Here is a 23,451-nt window from a genome sequence, read left to right on the forward strand (position 1 = left end):
GAACCATTAATACGCTTACTGAAACAAATACTGTTTGGTATTAAGATGGAAGATCTTGAGATAAAAGCAGCCTTATATGCAGATGATTTGATGCTGTTTGTTGCAAACCCACAAAAACATATAAACCAGATCATTTTGAAAATAGACAATACGAAATATCCATTTGAAGTGGAAGATGATTATATAACATACTTGGGCATTAAACTAAATAATGATCCAACAAAGACATATAAAATAAATTACCATCCACTTATTGCGCAAATTAAAAGAGATCTAAAGATATGGAGTAAATTATATTTAAATTTGACAGGGAGAATACAACTAATTAAGATGATGATATTGCCAAGGCTACTATATCCAATGCAAATGTTACAATTTCTATTAAAGAAGGCAGACTTAATAAGTATAAATAAAATAATCAAAAACTTTATCTGGAAAGATAAGAAAGCGAGGATAAGCTTAAAGAAGCTGCAGGCTACCCAAGAATGTGGAGGTGCAGGATTACCAAATATTCATAGAAACATAGAAACATAGATATTGACGGCAGATAAGAGCCATAGGCCCAGCAAGTCTGCCCCACCTTACCTAACAGTATAAACGTATCTAGTTCGTAGGATAGCCCTATGCTTGTCCCATGCATTTTTAAAGTCCCCCACAGTGTTTGTTGCTACTACCTCTTGAGGAAGTTTATTCCATAAATCAATCACTCTTTCTGTAAAGAAGTGCTTCCTCAAATTACTCCTGAATCTACTACCCTTTAGCTTGAGCTCATGACCCCTTGTTCTTGAATTTTCCATTTTATGTAAAATACCCACAGCCTCAGTTTTACTAAACCCTTTAATGTACTTGAAAGTTGCTATCATATCACCTCTTTCCCTTCTCTCCTCTAAGCTATACATATTTAGGTCATTGAGCCTATCCTGGTAAGTTTTATTTTTTAGACCATGTACCATTTTGGTAGCCCTCCTTTGCACAGATTCAAGTTTGTTAATATCCTTCTGAAGATATGGCCTCCAGAACTGCACACAATACTCAAGATGAGGCCTAACTAATGATCTATAAAGTGGCATAAGAACCTTACTATTTCTGCTGCAAATACCTCTACCAATACATCCAAGCATTCTGCTAGTCTTACTCGCTGCCTTACTACATTGTTTACTAAGTTTTAAATCATCTGAAATAATAATTCCCAAGTCCTGTTCCTCGTCTGTAACAGTCAGTAAAGTGTCATTGAGTCTGTAATTAACATTTGGATTTTTCTTCCCTAAATGCATTATTTTACACTTTGCTGTGTTAAACTTTAGATCCCAGTCGTTTGTCCAATCCTCCAATTGTTGTATATCACTTCTCATTTTGTCTACCCCCCCTGGAACATCCACTCTGTTGCAAATTTTTGTATCATCTGCAAAGAGACATACTTTCCCCTGTAGCCCTTTGCTGATATCGCAGATAAATATGTTAAACAAAACAGGCCCCAGAACTGACCCCTGAGGAACACCACTAGTAACAGCCCCCTCTGCTGAATGAACTCCATTTACTAAGACACTTTGTTTTCTGTCCTTAAGCCAGCATTCCACCCAGTTCACAATTTTTGAATCTAGACCAAGGAGATATAGTTTGTGAATAAGTTTATTGTGTGGGACGGTGTCAAATGCTTTGCTGAAATCTAGATATGCTACATCAACTGCTCCTCCCTTGTCTAATACTTTTGTTACATAATCAAAGAAGTCAATTAGATTAGTCTGACATGATCTCCCTGAAGTAAAACCATGCTGATTTTGGTCCTCTAAATTGTTTGTCTTTATGTAAGTCATAATTCTTTCCTTTAAGAGGCTTTCCATTAATTTCCCTACTACTGAAGTTAAACTAACTGGCCTGTAGTTGCCAGATTCTTCTCTACTGCCCTTTTTATGAAGAGGTATTACATTTGCTATTCTCCAATCATCTGGGACAGCTCCTGTTAATAGTGACTGATTAAACAGATCAGTTAATGGGACAGTTAGCACTGAACGAAGTTCTTTTAAAACCCTTGGATGAATATTATCAGGACCCACTGCCTTTGTAACATTTATTTTTGATAATGCTAACAAAACCTCATCCTCTGTAAAAAGATTACTGTTAAGCTTGTTTCTATTTTGCATAGCATCCCTTAATGTAGACATTGTATCTTCACAATCTTTAGTGAAAACAGAACAGAAGTAATCATTGAGACAGTCTGCAATCTGCTTATCTCCTTCTATTATTCTACCATCAACTGATTTCAATTTTACTATTCCTACCTTATTTTTTCTTCTTTCACTGATATATCTAAAGAATGTTTTGTCCCCATGTTTTACTGACTGTGCTATCTTCTCTTCTGCATCAGCTTTAACCTTCCTAATTAACTGCTTAGTCTTTTTTTGTTGGAGTCTCCATATTTTCATATCATCATCTGCTTGTGTGTGTCTGTAATTTTTATAAGCTATCTTTTTTGTCTTTACAGCATGTGCTACTTCTTTGGAAAACCAAATTGGTTTCCGCTTTCTTTTACTTTTACAGACATGTCTAATACAGTGTGCGGTTGCATCTAAAATGGCACCTTTCACAAATTCCCACTGTTCTTGAACCCCTGTAATAAGATTTTTCCCCTTTAAATAGTTTTTTAGGTATTCTCCCATTAATGAAAAATCTGCCGTCCTAAAGTCTAAAACTTTTGTTTTAGTCTGGGTGTACAGTTCCTGAACATGAATACTAAACCAAACAGATTGATGATCACTGGATCCTAAGTTCTCACCTACAGACACATCTGAAACTGTATCACTGTTTGTAAGTATTAGATCTAATATAGCTTCCTTACGAGTTGGTTCCTTGACTAATTGTTCAAGTGATTCCCCTAGCAGAGATTCAAGAATATACCTGCTTCTAGCCGATCTAGCAGAAGGAATCTTCCAGTCTATATCTGGCAAATTAAAGTCCCCCAGTACTATAACCTTACCCTTCATGGTCATTTTGGTTATTTCATCTAATAACAGATTGTCCAGTTTTTCATCCTGCAATGGAGGCCTATATACAACCCCTATTCTAAAAACATTTTTATCTCCAATTTCCAAAGTCACCCAAATACTTTCCACCTCATCATTTGTTCCTACAATTTCAGTAACCTTTATATTTTCATTTACATACAAAGCAACTCCTCCACCTTTCTTTCCTACTCTGTTCTTTTTAAATAACCTGTATCCAGGTATGACTATGTCCCAGTCATGCAAATCATTGTACCATGTTTCTGTTATAGCTACTAAATCCAAGTTGTCCCTAGTCATTATTGAAATGAGTTCAGGTAATTTATTTCCTAAGCTGCGAGCATTTGTGCTCATGGCACGAAGAATTTTTCTACTAGAATTTCTAGAATTGTTACTTGGACTAACAGTTTTGGCATGCTGTGGGGGGCAGGTGGATATATTAATGCTACCCCCCTTTATTAGTTTAAATGATTTCTAATAAAGTATTTGAACTCCTCTCCCAGATACTCTGTTCCTTTAGCATCCAAATGCAAGCCATCTCTCCTAAATAACCTAGTATCTTTCCAAACAGAGCTATAATGGCCAATAAAACCAAATCCTCGTTCCCTGCACCACTTATCTAACCAAGAATTAAATGTTGTTATCCGCTCCATCTTTCCTGCTTCCTGGTCATACACAGGTAAAATAGCAGAAAATGATAGAGTTGATGCCACAGTCTCTAAATGATTACCTAGGTCACAAAACTCTTTCTGAACAACAGCAACATGATTACTAGCCAGATCATTTGTTCCTAAATGAACAATCACATCCAACTCACTTCCCTTTCCTGCTGCCTTAACAATTCTCAAAATACGATTCCTATCCCTGTGAGCAGTAGCTCCTGGAAGACATCTAACCTCCCTTGTTTCTCCTTTACTTTCACCTAAATACACATTCCTCAAAATAGAGTCACCCACTAACAGTCTTTTTCTCAAAAACACATCTGCAGTTCTTTCCTGTGTTATGTTACCTGGAGAATCAGGTGCCAATAGATTTAAATTACCTGTTACAGCTTCAGAGGGCTCAGAAACAGCAATCTCCTCATCACAAGTGTATTCGGCAAGAGCAGCATAGGAGTTTTGCAATGGCAGAGGTTGTGGGCAATGCTTCTGGTCTACTGTTCTAATTCTTCCAGAGCCTACAGTGATCCATCTGCCTCTCCTTGCTGATCTCTGGGGTAGAGGGGCTTCTTTCTGAGGCAGCTTTGTAGAGGTAACAGGTATGTTACTTACCTTAGCTTGAAGTTTAGCTATTTCCTCCCTTAACAGGGAAAACTGCTTACAAACAGGACAGCCCCTAAATCTCCAAAAAGTAGAACGATTAAAAAGTGCAAAACACCCATTGCACTGTATCTGAGACATTTTAAACTATGCAACACTTTAACAATAAGAAAAATATAAGTATTATTTTCTACTGAATAAGCCTGAATAACCCTGAATAACTCCTGAAATAACTCAAATATCCTTATGTATTTAATCCTTTTGTAGTTTGATCTCTTTGCTAAGAAGCAGAGCTAAATGTTTAGCAGAGCTAAACAGATCTCTTTAAATACCCTCAGAAAGATAGGGTGGGGGTCCCTCCTAATTGCTCACCTATGCAAACAATCTAATTGTTATCTAATTGCAATACTAAAAACCAGAATACAAAAGAATGTAAATTAACTCAAACCTTTAACTATTCAATTTCTGTAGTGAAACTAATTCACAGTTCAGGTCTACCACCTATAAAAAAACAAAATATAAAGTTAATAGAAATACAAAATATATTATCTGAAAGTACAAACTATTCAAGTAACAACAATTTAAAGAGAAATGTTATATACCTTTCTGAAATAACTCAAATATCCTTATGTATTTAATCCTTTTGTAGTTTGATCTCTTTGCTAAGAAGCAGAGCTAAATGTTTAGCAGAGCTAAACAGATCTCTTTAAATACCCTCAGAAAGATAGGGTGGGGTCCCTCCTAATTGCTCACCTATGCAAACAATCTAATTGTTATCTAATTGCAATACTAAAAACCAGAATACAAAAGAATGTAAATTAACTCAAACCTTTAACTATTCAATTTCTGTAGTGAAACTAATTCACAGTTCAGGTCTACCACCTATAAAAAAACAAAATATAAAGTTAATAGAAATACAAAATATATTATCTGAAAGTACAAACTATTCAAGTAACAACAATTTAAAGAGAAATGTTATATACCTTTCTGAAATAACTCAAATATCCTTATGTATTTAATCCTTTTGTAGTTTGATCTCTTTGCTAAGAAGCAGAGCTAAATGTTTAGCAGAGCTAAACAGATCTCTTTAAATACCCTCAGAAAGATAGGGTGGGGTCCCTCCTAATTGCTCACCTATGCAAACAATCTAATTGTTATCTAATTGCAATACTAAAAACCAGAATACAAAAGAATGTAAATTAACTCAAACCTTTAACTATTCAATTTCTGTAGTGAAACTAATTCACAGTTCAGGTCTACCACCTTTAACTATTCAATTTCTGTAGTGAAACTAATTCACAGTTCAGGTCTACCACCTTTCTGAAATAACTCAAATATCCTTATGTATTTAATCCTTTTGTAGTTTGATCTCTTTGCTAAGAAGCAGAGCTTCTGTATTATAACTGGCCAATTCTATCAAAATATGCAATAGAATGGATAACGGAAAAAGGCCAGACAGTATGGCTAGAATTAGAACAGAAACTAGCCAACCCGATGAAGTTAACATTCCTGCTCTTTGCATCGACAAGGGAATTAACGAAAGAACAAAATAATAATGTTATGATAAAAGATACACTATGGGCATGGAAAAAAGTCAATAAACAATTAGAAACAATAAAAGAGATCATAATGTATATGCCAATACAGGGCAATCCCAGATTTGAACCTGGAAACTACTTTCCCTTTAAAAAGAAAGATGGAAGCCCAATAATCAGACAAATTAAAGATGTAATGAATATGACAAAAGGAAACATCAAAACAATGTTAGAATTAACCGACCAAGTGGATACCTTTAAGGGACAGATTTTACCATATCTACAAATAAAACATTATATCCAGACAGAACTGGAAAATCCAAGGGAAAATATAGAAGAAAAGATAATGGAGAACATTATTGAAAGAAGCAGAAAGTCAAAATACAAACTATCACTTATATACAAACAATTAATAAAAAAAGAATCAGAATTATGTTTAAGAGACATAATAAATAAGTGGGATAGGACCACCTATACAGACATAGGGAAAGAAAGTATACTAAACTGTATAAAGATAGTAAAGAAATCAACACTGGATATGGGTTTAAGGGAATCGAATTTAAGATTATTACACCATGACTATATCACCCCTACAAGGAGAGCAAAATGGGATAATGAGACTAACCCAGTCTGCATAAAATGTAATAAAAGTATACCGGATATAATACATTATATCTGGCTATGCCCCAAAATTAGACAATTCTGGTACCAGGTAGCAACACTAATATCACAAATAGTTAAAAATAAAATAATCTTAGAACTAGGGAACATCCTGATTTTTAATATACCCAAAGAAATCAAAAAAGAGGAAAGGAGACTAATAACCATGATTATATTATTGGCAAGAAAGCTGATATTTAAATTTTGGATTGAAAAAAGAAAAAAAACCACGATTAGACATCTAAAGGAAATAATAATACAACAGATTAATATAGAAAGAGCAGACACCTTGGCTGACGTAGACAACAGAATTGGAATTTTCTTTGAAAAATGGTCTCTATATAAAAAGTAAATCTATAGAATCCCAAAGGAAAACTCTAAAACCTTTTGAAAATACGGAATACTTTTTGGAAGCTCAAATTAGAGGAGAATGGAGCTTAATAGCACATTGATCGGAGGGGGGGGGGGAGAGAAAGGAATTCGCTTTTATAATTTCTTTTTTTTTTTTTTTTTTTCCACTCTTCTCTCCACCCACCTTTGTACTCTCATCTCCATATAGAAACCAATAGGGCCAAAGAAAGACTGCCTATCAGAACTTAAAGGATGTATTTAAGAACTTGATTTGATAAAGGAAGGAATCTTTAGAAACTATAACTTAAATGAAAATATAAACAAAAAACGAGGATGTTTCTAGAATACATTGTGGATACTAGTTAGAGAACTGTAACTTTTTTTTTTTTTTTCTTCATTCTCTCATGTCAATGTTGTAATATTTCCCTTGTTTTTTTTTAATAATTACTAATAAAATATAAAAAAAAAAAAAAGTGGATCTCAAAAAACAAACTCTTCCTAAACACTGACAAAACTGTCACAATGATCTTTGGAACGGTACCTAAATTACGCAAACTTCAAAAGTCCCATCTATGCATTAAAATCAAATCAAATGGCACACTGACCGCAGTCCACTCTTTCAAATACTTGATTATGTTGTTAGACCCCAATCTATCTTTTGGCCTCCACATAGAAAAACTTGCATCTAAACTCTATTCAAAACTAGGTGCCCTGTACAGAAACAAATCTTGCCTCAGCCCTACAGTAAAGGAAAAGATTGTACAGCAAATGCTGATGCCAATCATGGATTATGGAGATGTAGTATATGCACCTGCACCACAAACTCACCTTAATAAACTTAATACACTGTATAATTCGTTCTGCCGCTTTGTGCTACAATGTAACTACAGGACCCACCATTGTGACATGCTAAAAGAACTAAACTGGCTGTCGCTGGAATCAGACGCATCCTCTATTTTTCCTGCCTTGTGTTTAAGAGCCTTTCTGGGAAGCTCCCACCCTACCTGAGCAGAATGTTCTCCCGGGCTGTTCCCACCTCCCATAACCTCTGATCCAGTAGCAGTACATTATTTAGCCTGCCTCCATACAAAAAGAAAGCAGCTCGATCCTCCTTTTCCTACAGAGCACCACAATTATGGAATGAACTCCCGCACTTTAAAACCTTCCCCAAGTCTAAAATCCTTTAAGAGATCCCTCTCTGCATATCTCAAAACAGAATGCATCTGTTATGGTTGATTTAATATTTCCTACCTGTTAAATTCTGCATATGTTATGTAATAATATTGTTTTTGTATTATTGTACCCTATTGTCAATGCAATGTTTTGTGGACCCAGGACATACTTGAAAACGAGAGAAATCTCAATGTATCCTTCCTGTTAAAATATTATATAAATAAATAAATAAGAGCCAAGCAAGATACAGATGTGGAGTTAAAGTAGTATGAGTGATTGGAAATAAAGTTCTCACATTCATCACCTTCCTACACATCTTCCTACACACAGAGCCCTGGCCACACTAATAGGAGGCTTAACGCTGTGGCTCCCAGCGCCTGCACTAAAGGACCTTCTCCTTTATAGCAGGCCCTTGGAGATGCTATGCTAAGCCTCCTCTTATAGTGGGGCTCTGTGAAGAAGAGGACCGGGTTAATACGTCTCTCCAAGGCCAAAAGGTAAGTATGTTATTTATTTATTTATTATTTATTGAGGTCATATAGCCACAATTACATACAGGAATTGCTCATTTTTCCATTTCAAATCTGTGAAGAAGAGGACCGGGTTAATGCATCTCTCCAGGGCCAAAAGGTAAGTATTTTATTTATTTATTATTTATTGAGGTCATATAGCCACAATTACATACAGGAATTGCTCATTTTTCCATTTCAAATCTGTGAAGAAGAGGACCGGGTTAATGCGTCTCTCCAGGGCCGAAAGGTAAGTATTTTATTTATTTATTATTTATTGAGGTCATATAGCCACAATTGCATACAGGAATTGGTAATTTTTCCATTTCAAATCAGCCAATAGAAATGCTAGAGCACCCCTATATAAAGGGGAACCTTGCATTCAATCTTTAGTGTGCTGCAGTGACAGCATGAAGATGGATCGGGTGGAAGATCAGAAGAGAACCGGCCAAGAGGCTTAAGGAGCACTGCCAGGGAACCATCACCAGAGGACCACCACCACCATGGATCCACTTCTGTCATTAATCCACTTCTTCCCTCTAAAGTAGCTGGATTTAAGATAGTGAGTAATTTTTTTTTTTTTTTTTGAGGGGCCAAAAGAGCTATAATCACTTTTTTGCAAAAAGAGCTATAAGGTTTTTTTTAAAGATAGGGTATTTTTTTGGGGGGGGGGTTTAGTTTTAAGATACATTTTTTAAGTTATTTTTTATGTACTTTAGTTTTAGGATAAGGCTTTTACTGATAGTGTTTTTTATTTCTGGTAATTTTTTTGTTTTTTTGTAACTTAGGCTATGGGTCTTCGGAAAGTTAGCTGTTAGTGGGTTAATAGAGTAGGGGTTATTATGGGGGTAATGAAAGTTTAAGGAGTTAAGATGTGTAAGGGTTATTGCAGTTGAGGTAATGGCAGTTTAAGGGTTAAGTACTGTAGGGGCTATTGCAGTTTTTGGGGTTAATAGTGTAGCAGAGTAGTTTGGGATAAGGGATGTAGCAGATTAGGAGTTAATAGTGTAGCAGAGTTAAAAGAGTAGGGGATATAGCGATGTAAGGGTTATTTGAGAAGGCGTTAATTAATATGGGGGTCAATTCACGAGTATAGGTGTTAGGTATTTTTTAACTTAGCTACTCCATTGAAGTCAATGGGGTTATTCTGATATTTTGAATGCAATATAATTTTTTGGTTGTGCTCAAGTGCAAAAATTTTTACTTTAATACTAGCAAAATGAGCGTCCGAGTGGTAGCGGTAATTACCACTCCACTTGTTATCTAGGTCATAATGTGCTGAAGTTACATTCTAGAAAGAAACACAGGGAACTATAATATGCTCTATAATATAAATGGCTCTGAAACCCATAATGGGCCAGATTACAAGTGGAGCACTATCGTTAGCTCTAGGAGTATAAATGCAATTGCAAGATTGCAGTGTTCTTAACACTCAAATCCATATTACAAGTGGGGAGCTGTTAAAATTGACTCAAATTTGTTTGTGTGAACTTACAGTAGTTTATGCTACCCATATTTCCTATGGGTAGCATTGAGCGGTAATATGCACTGGTATTACAATTTGAAAGTAAATGTTGTCGCTCAAATGCAATCGCATTTAACGCTCAAACTTTTTACGTGACCTTAAAGGGACATTAAACACTAAATACATGCTAGATAGAATGATGCATTCAAAGAAAAGATTAGTCCATGACTAACATGTAGATGTATTTTTTAAAGTTTCATTAGTTGTTTAAAAAGTGACAAAATAAGTGTAAAGTTTTAGTGTCTATAAAACACTGGGAGCTGCCATGTTGTAACTTGTGTTACCTTCTCTGCTGTTGCCAATTAGGGACCATTATAAATAGGTCATTAGAGTGTGCAGCCAATGGTTGTGCTGGATTTAACAGTGTTCTGCACTTATATTTCTAACAGGAACTGAAAAGGTCACAATTTCAGAATGGAATTACAGGCAAAGAGGACAAAATAAATAATAAAAGTATATTGCAGAGTTGTTTTATTATATACAATTTATCATTTTATATTACCATCTCAAAGTGTTTAATGTCCCTTTAAAGGTTGCGTAAAGAGTTTGTCCAGATGAAACAGTTGCACTAAACTACATTATTAACCACCTAAACCTCCACCCCCCCACATCGCAAACTACCTCTTTATACTATTAGCCCTTAAACTACCACTCACCCCACCACAAAGTAAGCTTCTACACTGTTAACCTCTAAACTGCCACACCCCCACTGCAAAATAACTCACTAACATCTAAACCCCCTAAACTACTAACCCCAAAGTTAACCCAAAATAAACTAATCCTAGCTTTAAAATAAAAAAACAAAAAAATAACTACCTTTAAAAAAATCTAACCTTACCTTTTAAAAAAAAAAAAAAAAAAAAAACAAACAAACTAACATTACAATAAAAAGTCCTAACATTACAAAAACAAATTCCACTCAGCTTACAAAAAATATAAAATAAATTATCTAAAATTAAAAAAAGTTATGCCTATTTTAATACCCCCAAATAAAAAAAACCTTTTTCAGGGAATTGCCCTAAAGTGATCCAGCTCTTTTGTAGAAATAAAAAGCACCTTCTAAGATAAAACCCCCCACCCCCCCCCAAAAAATAAAAAAAAATATCTAAAAAAATCTAATCTAAAAAGTGCCCTGAAAAGGTAATTTGGCTGGGCATTGCCCTTAATCAGCCAATAGAAAAATCTTTCATTCTATTGGCTGATTTGAATTTGAACATGCACATCAGCCAATAGGAATGCAAGAGTAAAAGGGTACCTTTACATTCAATAATCAGGCTGGTGACCATATGAAGAGGACCTCCATGTTCAATGTTGCAAGATGAGGACCTCTTCCATCACCACAGGGATGAGGATGGACCGCTGCCAGTCAGCGGATCTGTATATTCGCTGGCCCGTATGCAGCATTACACACTCGACTGAGTGTGTAATGCCAACCCTTTCACTTGCACAGCCAATCGCACAAGAGAAGGGACTGTCAATCACTGAGAGCAAGCAAGCCTGCCCCGCAAGGGCTCCGGAGAAGCTTACGCTGCTTCGTACATGGAGACATACATCTCAAACAAAAGTGAGAATGTAGGAGAGAGGGAAATAAATAAGCCTCATGGTATGTCACCTCGGCCACAGACCGCACCCGATATATAGAGAAATAAGTTAAATATTAGAGAACATGCTATATGCATAGGAAAATCCACTTTTTAAATAAATAGCTGCTATATATGCCTGATATTTATAGACTCATTATCTTGTAAGGAAATTAATGAAAAAATAGCTCACCTATATACAAAAAAAGTGATCATTATGCAAAATAGAAGATGTAACAATGGAAGAGGAATAATGAGTTCTCAAATATAGATTGAAGATTTTTTTCTGTTGCAAAATCTGGTCATTGTTAACTATAACTAAGCATATTGGTAATAGTGTAAACTTGTTCAATAAATAAAGAGATACCCAAAATGTTCTAATACACGTTATGCCCTTGCCTAGGAAAAGATAACAGATTTCTTAACAATAACAATAATATAATGTAAAAAACTTTATAGGACTATGGAGCTAACAAACAACAGTACTGAAGCATGAAAACTCCTAAGGGCTAACTAGTGTTAAACAACATATTAACCCACTCCAGTCTTACGAGGCTTGGAAAAAGAATACAGAGGAATCTTCATTGTGATAAAATTTGTCACAATCGAGAGTGGTAATGTAAGATCTCAGAATAGTCAGGGGAAAAGGATGGGTTAAAGTACCTCATTGTTTTTATGGTGTCTCTGGTCAATATGGGGTTCCATGTGGTTGTCGCCCCATTCATACATAAATCATTGGTTGGGTTACTACTATTTGAGCCAGCTAGATCATCATTTAGGAGATTGAACACAGGAGTTAGCTCCATAGGGGGTAGTAGCTGACAAACTAAGAGAGAGTCTCCTCTGCATCTTGTAATCCATATTGGCTTCACACCAATCTCTAGCATATTGCAGAGTCTCTGCTTAAAGGGACAGTATACACCAATTGTCATTTAACTGCATGTTATAGACACTACTATAAAGAATAATATGCACAGATACTGATCTAAAAATCCAGTATAAAACCATTTAAAAACTTACTTTAAAGCTCCGAGTTTAGCACTGTTGGAAAGGTTACCTGGAACACCAACTGCAAGTGGTTCTATAGCAAAAAAAGCAGACACTCCCCCCTTCCTCTGCATATGAAAAGACTCTTTACACAAAGAGGAGCAAGCTGGAGTAGGTATACATCAGTATTCTCCTAAAACTTTGGGGCATGGTTAGGAGTCTGAAAATCAGCACAATGTTATTTAAAAATAAGCAAAACTATACATTTAAAAAAAAAAGCTGTATAGGCTATATAAATGGATCATCTACAAAACATTTATTAAAATAAAAATCTAGGGTAAAATGTTCTTTTAAGATCTGTATATTCTTTCAATAATAAATAACACAAAAATCACACACAAAAATTAATGTCAAATAAATCAAAAGGATATGTGGACAAAGTCCGTTATGTGGTATCCCAAAATCTTCGATATTGAAGAGATTGATCTTAAAAAAAAGAATTTCAAATATAGTGCAGTATTTTTAGTGATCCAAAACAGAAAAAATAAAGGTGCGTACTCACACTAAATAGAGCTATTGAAAGCTCAAGGTATAAGCAGTCCTAAATTCAGAAGGTTGTCAGGTAAAGCTCTCTCCTCGATCTATGATTCACTTAACCATCCAATGATATTGGCTCAGAAAGGAAAATCAAATAGTGTAATACCGTTATCTCAAATGGAAACACAGTATTCAATAGATTTATACTCACACTTTTAGGAGCTATATATGAGCTCTATATATGGCGCATACTCGGTATCAGTCACCGAGTGAGGCTTTTCAAGGTAATATCTTGTAAAATAGTAAAAAGCAAATTTATTAAATTAACATAAAAATATAAAATATACGTATCAGTGTAAAGTCACTCAGGGAAATAGTCTGTATGAACCGAAAAGGACAATGTGTCAATTCTGCTATTGCAGGATGACGTTGGATTAAAACATATAGCAATCCAAGTGGTTGAACACCAGAAAGCTACCAAAGTCCTCCCCCTCACTGTGATGTCACTGATAGCCATAGCAACCTGACATACGTTTCACTACACCCACGTGGCTTTTTCAAGGGTGACGTTGCAGTGAGCGGGAGGACTTTGGTAGATTTCTGGCATTCAACCACTTGGATTGTTACATGTTTCAATCCAACGCCATCCTGCAAAAGCAGAATTGATACATTGTCCTTTTCAGTTGATACAGACTATTTCCCAGAGTGACACGGATACGTATATATTTTATATTTTTACGTTATTTTAATGAAACACCAGCTCATCCAAGATACTGCTATATTTGAATACTACAGAATACGAAGATTTATCCAATACTTTGACTGCTGAATTTCATCAGCATTTTTTAGTTTTATTTAAATTTCAAGGTGCATTCATTCGGATATTCATTTCATGGAAATTAAACGAATATCCATGTTTTGTCACAGATTTGCATTTGTGATGAAACCAAATGCACATGTCTATGTAGGACTCTTGAATGATAGGTCAAAAACTACTTTAATTACAACAGTACTATGCACTGTATGTGAAACAAGCCACAAAAAAATAGAATTTTAAAAATAATTTAAAAGGTGGGTAAAAGGCAGGAGCCAACTATGTGCCTTTATTGCTAAAAATATTATTTTATATAAAAAAAAGTTGAAAGTTATGCTATAGCTTATATAGAATAGGACTCAGAAAGTAGCCCTGCTAGTCCCCACTGGAATAAAAAAAATGTTAAAACTGATGCTGAGATTCCAAAATCCCTATTCAACAGAGAAAAAAAAATGCACTGACCGTATTGCGTAGTTGCACCGTATGCAGTGCACTGGAAGAGAATACAGAATACTGCATAATAAAAAAAAGTATGGACACAATGACATCTATTTATCAAGCCGTCAACTGCAAATACGCTGGAATTTTGCAGCGTATTTGTGGCGAGCCTGATTCGCCTTAGTTATCAAACCCTGCAAACCGGCAAAAGTAGAATTTTGTGACGTAACATACGATCCGCCGGACTCAGTCCGACACAGATCGATGCTTACGTCACTGCAGATGTTCCGAACGCAAGTTCGGCACAACCTGACTACTTTTGTAAGTTATCAAACGATTACCAGGTACGCTCGCCACTATTCCAGCCTAGCGTATCTGGTTTTCAATCCGCCGCCCTGGAGGCGGTGGATGCCATAGGAATCAATGGGAATCTGAAAGTAGTGAAAGCTTCTGTTCGCTGCTGCCCGATATCCCATTGATTCCTATAGGAATGTTTACACCTAACACCCTAACATGTACCCCGAGTCTAAACACCCCTAATCTGCCCCCCCTACACCGCCGCCACCTACATTATACTTATTAACCCCTAATCTGCCGCCCCAACACCGCCGCCACCTAAATAAAATTTATTAACCCCTATCCCGCCTCTCCCGGACCCCGCCGCAACTAAATAAACTTATTAACCCCTAAACCGCCACTCCCGGAGCCCACCGCCACCTACATTATACTTATTTACCCCTAATCTGCTGCCCCCAACTCCACCGCCACCTACCTACATTTATTAACCCCTAATCTGTCCCCCCTAACGTCGCCGCCACTATATTAAATTTATTAACCTTTAAACCTAGCCCTAACAGCCCCTAACTTAAAGGGACATGCCACCCACATTTTTTTCTTTTATGATTTAGAAAGAGAATGCAATTTTAAACATCTTTCTAATTTACTCATATTATCTAATTTTTTTATTCTCTTGATATTCTTTGATGAAAAGCATATCTAGATATGCTCACTAGCTGCTGATTGGTTGCTGCACATAGAAGCCTCGTGTGATTGGCTCACCATGTGCATTGCTTTTTCTTCAACTAAGGATATTTAAAAAATGAAGCAAAATAAATAATGGAAGTAAATTGTAATGTTGTTTAATTTTCTATTCTCTATCTGAATCATGAAAGAAAGATTTTGGGTTTAGTGGCCCTTTAAATATAATTTAAATAAATCTAAATAAATATTACTATCATTACCTAAATATTCATATTTAAAACTAAATACTTACCTATAAAATAAACCCTAAGATATCTACAATATAACTAATAGTTACATTGTAGCTATCTTAGGGTTTATATTTATTTTACAGGCAACTTTGTATTTATTTTAACTAGGTACAATAGTTATTAAATAGTTATTAACTATTTAATAACGTCCTAGTTAAAATAAATACAAATATACCTGTAAAATAAAAGCTAACCTAAGTTACAATTACACCTAACACTACACTATAATTAAATAAATTCTCTAAACTAAATACAATTAAATACAATTAAAAAAATATATCTAAAGTACAAAAAACAAAACACTAAATTACAGAAAATAATAAAATAATTACAAGATTGTTAAACTAATTACACCTACTCTAATCCCCCTAACAAGATAAAAAAGCCCCCCAAAATAAAAAGCCCTACCCTACACTAAATTACAAATAGCCCTTAAATGGGCCTTTTGCGGGGCATTGCCCCAAAGTAATCAGCTCTTTAACCTGTAAAAAAAAAGTACAAACACCCCCCCAACATTAAAACCCACCACCCACACAACCAACCCTACTCTAAAACCCACCCAATCCCCCTTAAAAAAACTTACACTAACCCCTTGAAGATCACCCTACCTTGAGAAGTCTTCACCCAACCTGGCTGAAGTCCTTCACGAAGCCGGCAGAAGTGGTCCTCCAGACGGGCAGAAGAGGTCCTCCAGACGGCAGAAGTCTTCATCCAGGCAGCATTTTCTATCTTCATCCATCCGGCGCGGAGCGGGTCCATCTTCAAGACATCCGATGCAGAGCACACAACTGCACTTTCCAAAAGCTTACGTTAAAGTGATGAAATATTTTGCAAGTTTCCCCTAGTCTCTCACCTCCCTATGCTATGTTAAAACTGTATTGGTCAAGACTGTATGGCTGGCAGGATTGGACAGGGGAAATTGAACACACACATGAATTGTCAGACCCACTGTACATTACTTTAAATAAATGTGCTGATAGGCCAAATTATATTAGCTCATTCCCCCCTTTCCACAATTTCCTGCCCCTTTGTTTTGGTGCTTAATGAACAAATGAGACAAACCTGTCTCACCGGTTTTGTTCCTAGTTGTATTCTTATATTTATGGTTCTGTTAAATTAGTATAAATCTGTATTTGTCCAAGACTGAATGCACGTCTATTAGTTCCTTTAAACCAGCTTGAATATAATCTAGACCCAGATCATTATTTACCATCCTAGGTAAATCTGATCTCTATGCATATTTGTACTCTAAACATGTATAATGAAAATTCATTTTAACTCCCCTCTCATTTTGTTTTTGTAATTCAGACAATAAAATTATAGTAGATACCTTGGTTCCACGCAGGGAAGTTTGTAACTTATACTTAATAACAAATGTTCAGCCATGGGCAAAGGTAGAACTTGGTCAAAAAGGATTGTATTACATCCACAAAGAGATTCATAGAAAGTGATGCCTATGGTCAGGAAATTGGTCCTCATTATTTGATTGTTATACCATATAGTATACCATTCACATAGGATAATTATGTGAGGCATATTATAAGAGACTTCATAAGGGTAGGGGAAAAAAGGGGGAGGGAGGGAATGCTGAATGGATCCCTGTCTAAATAAGCCTGCTTTCTTAGTCAGCATACAATTCTGTCCAAGTTAGCCAAGTTTCTATGTAGAAGTCCATTCTATCTAGTATCTAAAGTGAGTAAAACTCAATTTGTTTGATGTATTTAATCATAGAGATTACTTGTGTAAGGGATGGAGGGGTTTTGCTTTTCCAAGCTCTGGCAATTTCTAATTTGGAAGACATTAGTAAATAAATAACGAGAGTTTTATATGCTGGTGTCAATTTGGGTAAGTCTAGGTGGAGTAGGCATGTTTTAGGGCTGAAGGGAATCCAAATATTAAGTTGAGCAAAAATAGTGGAGTCACATCCAAAGAGGGCTTATCTTAGAACAGAACCAACATGTATGCAAGGGGATACCAATTTGACCACAGTCTTTCCAACATATTTGAGAGTAGTTACTGAAATGCCATCTAACTAAATTTTTGTATTGTAGTTCCAGTAAAGTAGCACAGTGTAAAAGTTTTTTTGTGAATGTTATCTCCCTATACCAAGAGTCGGTGTCAGCGACAAAGTTCAGGTCTCTCTCTCACGTGCAATACTGAGGAATTTTATGACGGCTTTGTGGTTCTAGGAATAGACTATAATGGTGGTTCTAGGAATAGACTATAATGGTAAGAGAGAATCCCTCTAAATCTTCGTGCTTGGGACCGTTTTTGTTCCCAAGGTGTGGGATCTCTCAAATTCCTGTTTGGGAATCCCCATGATCTCAGAAGGGAGGAGAGGTGGAAGGCCTCAAAACTGAGGTTAGGTGGTAATTGAAAATTGAGACATAGTCAGGAATGTGACATCAATTTCTTATGTTCGTAAAAATCAGAGACATAAAGAACTTTTGTTTTTTGCCAAAACATAGTGTGTGAATTCTGGGAGGCAGTGAACAGAACTTGCCACTGTCTGAACAGGGGAGGGATGGGGAGAGATCTCATTGGCATGTCTAATCGGGTCCCAGAACTGTAGAATGTCTAGGATTATGGGGTGGTCAAACCTAAGATCTTTCCTGTAATGAGTGGGTATCCTTGGTAGGTCATGTAATTCAAGGCCTCTTGGTAAAGACAATCTCTCAATTTTGCGCTAGCACGAAGAGAGTTCTGTACAGTTCCAACTAATTAAGTGAGAGAGGTGTGCTGCATTATAATAGTGGAGAACGTTAGGTGAAGCAAGACCACCCTTAGCGACTGGTATTCGAATTGTTTGTCGAGATGTTCTAGGTTTTTTACCTCTCCAAATATAGGTGAAGATCATTCCTTGTATTTTGTTAAGGATTGGTCGGGTATATTAAATGGGACACATCTGAATAGGTAAGTCAATTTGGGTAGGAGGGACATTTTGATGGCAGCAATCCTTCCTGTCCATGAGACTTCTCAAAAGTCCCATGATTCAAGCAGCTTTCTGAACTAAGTTAGTCTCTCTGAGAAGTTCCTGGATATGATCAATCAGGGAGATGTCATCGCTAATGTGTATCCCTAGGAGTTTAATAGATTGATCAGACCATTGGAGGTGGTATGTTTTCTTTAGTCGGGAGAGTAAAAATAAATGGGGATATTGGTGTGAAGGGCTTCAGTTTTAGTTAAATTTAATTTATAATGACTTAGAGAACCAAAGTATGCAAGTAGCTTAAAGATGGCTGGGAGAGAGGTAGACAGTGAGGTTAAAAGGAGAGTGAAACCAACCTGATGACAATACTCTGTTACCACTAAAGGGGGCGCTAATATACACAGAATATATATAGTGCTAGATCACTCCTATAATGTCAACAGATTACAAAATACAACAAAAATATAGTGTATATATAGTGTGATAAAATATACAAAATGATACAACTTATCAGTCCATAGATGAATCAATCACTGAAAAAAGTGTTGTCCATTTGGACTTGCTTCCAATGGTCTTTTATTCTAGAATTCACGGCAGCTCCTTCCCAAATAGAAGAGGTTAACCGGAATCTGTGATGGTATAAAACAAACACACAGAAGGGCGCCTCCTAGTGTAAAATCTTGGATTGCGCCTCCTAGTGTAAAATCTTGGATTGTGCAGTACGGTGTCATAGTTTCATGGCTAGTAGGGAGGTGGCTTTATTACTTTTAGAATAATATATCTGAGTCTCTCTAGATTAGCTTGAGTTTTCTGAAATTCTAGTGTTTTCATCTGTTGTGAGACCTCAGATATTTTATCACTTAGGGTAGGATGTGCAGATTTGCTCTTTTAGATGTTGAAGTTGGCATGTTAGGGTAGCAAGAGACATTCCTTGCATTCTAAGGGTTTGAGCTGCCATTTTAATGAGGTCTGTGTGGTATCATTAAATCTTAAAAATTCAGAGATAATTTCTTGTGTTTCTCCTTTTCACATAGGGTTAGTAATAAGCTGGTCCTTAAGGTGCCAAGTGGGTGGAGATAAAATATTGAAATGTGGGCCTATAGAAATCAGAAGGGAATCGTGATCTTACCAGGAAACAGGGTGTATTCTGGCACAGGAGACGTGATCTAATGCACGAGAGCTAATAAACAAATAGTCAATGTGAGCAGGGATGGATTTCTCATTAGGCACAGTAGGCATGTGCCTACAGGTGCATTGCAGTGAGGGGCGTCTGCCTGTCAGTGTATCTTAATAAAAAAAAAAAAATAGTAAGAATTGTGCTTCCAGCTGCTAACAGAGTCGAGTGTTTCATTGGGAATATGTTACAGCAGTCCAGGGAGCCATGAAGGAGAGAGGAGCAAAGAATAAAACTAAACCCCTCCCATTTTCGTCAGACATGTTTACTGTTAATATTTCACTTTTATTTTTTGTACATCTGTTGCCTCCCTCACACACCCAAGCTCTAACTGTGTATCAGACACTTTGTGTTGAAGGAATGAAGGCTTCAGGACTGGTTAGAACTGTACAAGGCTTCTAAATGCTGCCTAGATTGACAACATAACAAGCAGAGCACACTTTAACCCCTTGGCTACCAGAGAGGATTGCAGTGTATTCACTTGTTATGTGCTGTATTCCTTTTTTATAGCCAGGGGGCTAAATTCTGCTTCAGGATGTATGTTTTTGTTCTATAAAGGCATTGGAGGTGAGGAGGTTATGTGGGACTAGCTGCTCTGCTCTTTATTACAAACTGCCGATTGTGATTTACAGTCTTTACTTTAGGGCACTTTCACAATGATGTTTGTAGACTGTAAGGCTGTTGCTATAAGTGAAGAGCTTGATTACTAAAGGTTAACTAGCAAAATACAAATGTGTATGTGTGTAAACCACTCACATGGCATATTTGTGTGTGTGTGTGTATATATATATATATATATATATATATATATATATATATATATATATATATACACAGTATATACATACACATCACATAAAAATTGTTCATCTGTTCTTTTATCAAGTGAGTGTGTTATGTTTGTGTTTTATGGTAAGTTGAATTTTACACCTGAATTTTCTGGATTATTTACTATAGATCTATATACAAATACCACTGTCTGATTTTTGGTGTAGCTTCCATTACAACAAATATTGCAATTGGTGTATGTATTTGTGTATCTCCATAAAAGGAAAAATGTAATTACCTTAAGCTTTAATGTTTTACATCTAATTTTTATTGTTAATTGTCCTAAATAATAATAATAAAAAAATGTCCTCAGTTTTTTTCCCTTTTTTTGGGGGGGGGGGGGCGCTTCAGGTTTCTGTGCCTACAGGCACCTGAGATGCAAATCCAGCCCTGAATGCGAGTATAGGATTTATGGGGATGAGAGTAGAATGTGTACTCTTTGTCTGAGGGGTGGAGCGCTCTCCAGACATCATAAAGATCAAATTGAAGGAAGAGATTTTAAAAGGCTGTAGCTAGAGAAAGAGTAGATTTTTCTAGAGTGGATATTTTAGAGCCAAGTCTATCTTACACTGGATCCCAGATTAAATTTAAGTCACCTCAAATAATTATTTTGCCTTATTTTACAGCTGACACCGTCTCCAGGAGTTTCCTTAAAAATGTAATTTGCTTAGTATTTAGAGCATATGTGTTTACTAACATGACTAACTTGTCATTTAATTTGCAGATAAGAGTAATAAAGCATGCTTGGGGATCAGATTCAATGTATATGGGTTCATATTTGATGTTAGCGCTAATGAGGATAGCTACACTCCTGGATTTGGTCTCATACGAGGCTTCAACAACTACTGGGAATCTTTTATAAATACGGGGCTTTTCTTTATGAGATATCCAATGAGTTTCATGTAGGAACACAACATCAATTCTAGAATGTTGGAAGAGATTTATCATGACACTACGTTTTGTCGGTGAATTAAGGCCTTTGGTATTAAGTGTCATGATGCGAAGATCCGCCATAATGTAGGAGGAGTAAGGGGGAAAAAAAAGGGAAGGGAAGGGAACGTGTGAAGGTTTCTGTTAGGTTAAATTAATATTGTATAAGTCGGAGTGCCTCTATTCATAAAAGTGATTCGTACAAGCGTAGACTTGTAGTAGAAAAATAGTTAATAGTTATCCTTTGGTAACTAGAGTGGGGGTTTTCAGCAGACAAGAGCTGCTTTTATATTATAAGGGTTTATAGGGTATAGGGGGGAAGGAGCTTCTGGATTAAATAAAATATGGAAGTATGTGAGAGTGCACAAAATAAAATGTAATAAGGTAGTTCACGTACTATGTGTTGCCAAAGAGATGGCAGTATTGAGGGGTATATACGGACAAAGGGGATAAGAGATAAAATCTCTTAGTCGGTAGATATTATTTATCTAGGTCATAGGGAGGGGGTGCTGGGGGGTCTTAACAGGGGTTTAGATTGTGGGCATGTTATAATAATGAAATGAAAGTTAGTAGGTATGGGGGTATTAAGTTCAGGAAGAGGTTTCATTTCCATTGATACAATCATTGCCCCAGTCTAGAGAAATGGTATGATTAACAAAGACATGAAATAGGTTACATCCTTAGAATATCAACAAAACTGAGGAAGAAACATATTTAGTATAATATGTACTTAACCTTGTAACTGCTAAAACAGCAGAAGATCTATAGGTTAAACAATGGTAAAAACCTGTAAATAACGAAGATTATAGTTATCCATAGTGATCTGTGAATTAGAGTGACTGTATAGGAGAAAATTGAAGATAGCAATGCAATTATCTGAAGAGAGTAAAATTAGATCTTAGATTAGTGAACTCTCTTGAAGGTCATCTGTTGCTTGTGTTTGTCATTGTTAGGGTATGTGTCTCTTGTAAAAAGTATGTGTCATCCAGTGTGAGTTTGTAAAAGTTAGGTGGATGTATCTTGGATGTACTACTGAAATATTCTATGAAAAGGCTCATATAAAGTGTTAGAATTTGAGAATGTTGTATGTAGAGTAATATGTGAGGTTTCTGTCACTCGAAATATATTTAACCTATGGATATACAGATAACTCAGGATTAAGTATAAAGTTAATATAAAACAAAAACTTTAGATCTACGACATTTTATAAACATTTAGAAGGTTTCAAAAAGAATACTTGCTGTCCGGCTTGTGGCTTGGTATCCATATACATAGGTAGGCAGAAGAAGTCTATTGTCTTCACCAAGCTTGGTTCAAAATTAGAGATAAAGCTGAAATAGATATAGGCATTATAGCATAAACAGATCATACATAACAGATACTTACTAAGAAGAGTCAGTAAAGTGATTGATAAAGGTAGTTTCATAGGAGGGTATACTCCAGAGTAGATTAAGATAATCCATGAAGGGGTAAGTTGAAGCAATGGATCTTCAAAATAGATGGTTAGACCTTGATTCTCGTGCTGGTGGTAATACCCGTTTTTAAGTAACATCATGTTGAGCTGCAAGTTCTTTCCATTTGGATTGTTGATTTGGTGGTCTTGTTAATGGTTGCCATTCTGGTGCTGTGGCATTCAAGGTGTCTATATTATCTGTTGGATCAGCATTGTGTTGAGGAACTGAGTGTAGACCCGATGAGAGTAAGAGCTTTAAACCTTTTTTCCGGTTCAGAAATTATATAGGAGTGCTCTTCAAATTTAGAAAATAGTCTAACTGGGAAGCCTCACCCAATATTTGATATTGTGTTTTTTAAGACATTGTGTAGTTTGAAGAAAGGTGCGTCTTTTTGCTAGAGAGTGGGGAGAGAGGTCCGGAAACATTAGTACAGTCTGATAAGGGTCTTTCAGATTTTTTTTGAGAAATGAAGCTCTGAGAATTGTTTCCTTGAAAGTG

Source organism: Bombina bombina, chromosome 2, assembly GCF_027579735.1.
Source record: "Bombina bombina isolate aBomBom1 chromosome 2, aBomBom1.pri, whole genome shotgun sequence".
In the NCBI taxonomy this organism is placed as follows: domain Eukaryota; kingdom Metazoa; phylum Chordata; class Amphibia; order Anura; family Bombinatoridae; genus Bombina; species Bombina bombina.